This window comes from Natator depressus, chromosome 15 (assembly GCF_965152275.1).
Source record: "Natator depressus isolate rNatDep1 chromosome 15, rNatDep2.hap1, whole genome shotgun sequence".
Taxonomy (NCBI): domain Eukaryota; kingdom Metazoa; phylum Chordata; order Testudines; family Cheloniidae; genus Natator; species Natator depressus.
This window is the reverse complement of record NC_134248.1, coordinates 20,158,854-20,161,098: the sequence shown is the minus strand read 5'-3', so window position 1 is coordinate 20,161,098 and position 2,245 is coordinate 20,158,854.

The window sequence follows — 2,245 nt, the reverse complement described above, 5'->3', positions numbered from 1 at the left end:
GCTGGATAGATAGTATAGCCTTGTGCATTTGGAGTATTCAGTTCTAAGAATTTAACTAGTCAAAATATAGTGGCTTAAAGAAAAACAGCTGCTTTGTACAATTAAATTTTCCATCATACTTTTTAGCATGCCAACACATATACTGAGCATTGTTTACCATGTGGATTTGAAATTCTATATTGATATCTATAGCTATATATATATATTAAATATCTTCATGCATACATATTTGGCAGAGCCATTCCTATGTGAAGTAGCAAAAGCATTGATTCAATATCTTTAGGTACTTATTGGAATGATAGAGCATAATATGGATTACTGCACTTGCAACTTCCTGATTAAATGGCTGCAAAACACTAATCACAATGAATTGAAATGGTATATTGTAGTTTATCCGAATGTCTACATACCTTGACTCCAAACTGAAACCAAAGACTCCCCGTTACAACCACAAAAAGTTAATGCCTTAAAAATAGTCATAAAAATTAAGAATGGCTGAGATGATGAGCATTTTATACGGACAGATTAAATCCTTAAACACTTCCACTGAGATAATGTGCTTTCTATTTATTAAAATCCCATTATAAAAGAAATTAACACCAAAAAAATAGTGTTAGAAAACACTAGAGCTGACAAAATGAGCAATAACTAAATGTACATGACTAACAGAACTATGCTTCTGGAAGGGGGATCTCAGATAAAACATAAATATGAGGACCTGACCACTTAAGGTCATTGCAAATCCTACAGCAGTTTTCACAAGACTGTCTCAATGTCCTCCCCAAGTTCCAGGTTGTCCACCACTGATGTAAACGCAAGGTATTATCTGAATGATCTTATTAAAATTCCAATATCCCATTTTCGAGGCTGATTGTATATTTAAGCACTGAAACACACGTACAAATACAACATGATCGCACATCCCTACTATATCCAGCTCAGCTTTAATGCCTTGTTATATTTAAATTAGACCTTTAAAAATAATTGAGAGAAATGTTTGCAGTTTCTAAAAATTGAGTATCTTATTTTCAAAGTACCAGTCATGTCACCATCTGTCTAAGTCTTACTATTGATAAGTTAATTTCCAGTATTAGCTTTGTAATTTGCTGAATTTCCCCAAGATCTATCTTTGATAAACTGATTACTTCAAACTTACTGGATACTCAGCAGTTTAATTACCTGATTTTCAAGACTGAACAGCTAGTGTAGGAACCATCTATTGACAATTAACAAATATCTGGGGGAGCCTGGTTTGAATGTTGTCTCGCTCTGTTTCCCGCACATCCTTTTGGTCTCTGACACCATCCAATGGTCCAGGGACATCTACATCAAACAAATCACCGGCCACCGACAGTACCAGGAGGTGTGAGCCGGAATGACATCGTGATATATTTCTAGCATTTGTGAATCCTGTGTATTAATGTAAACAACAATTCCTATATTTAGCATGCTTTAGCAAAGTTGATGGATGTGATTATAAAAAAGGGCTCCTTCTGTTCAAGTTTCTCCCTGGGAGACACTGTTAAACTTCCTACATTTCCTGACCCAAACATTTTCAGCACTGAAGACTATTCCTCTAAATAAAAAAATTTTAGACAGCGTTTGGGCCATACTTTATTACTCAAACCTCCATCCACTCACAGGCACCGACTTTCCAATGTGCCGGGGGGAGCTCGACCCCAGCTCTGCCATAGGCCCCACCCCCAACTCCACCCCTTGCTCCGCCTCTTCCTGTACCCACTCCTCTGCCCCACTTCTTCTCACCCCCGCTACACCCGTGCCTTGCCTCTTCCCGCCCTGTTCTGGCTCCTCCCCCAAGCATGCCATACTCTCGCTCCTCCCCTCTTCTCCCCTTCTCCCCCACAGCCTCCTGCATGCCGTGAAACAACTGATCTCGGCAGGTGGGAGGTACAGGGAGAGACGGGAAAGTGCTAATCGCCGGGGTCCGCTGGCAGGCAGAAGGTGCTGGGGGGGAAGAGGGGAGCTGATAGGGGAGTTGCCAGTGGGTAGTCAGCACCCACCACTTTTTCCCTAGGCCCACGGAGTCGGCACCTATGCATCCACTACTTTCCTTTTCCCTTCCTTTGCTTTCTTTCCTTGGTTTTCTAGCTCTGCTTGATGTACGTGGCATGCTTTTTGAAGAGGGACAGTCTCTTTTTTTAACTCTCTACAAAAGCACCATGAAAAGTTATGGCACTATATCAATATTTAATCATCGTCCTTAACTTTTATTACATCTATCACT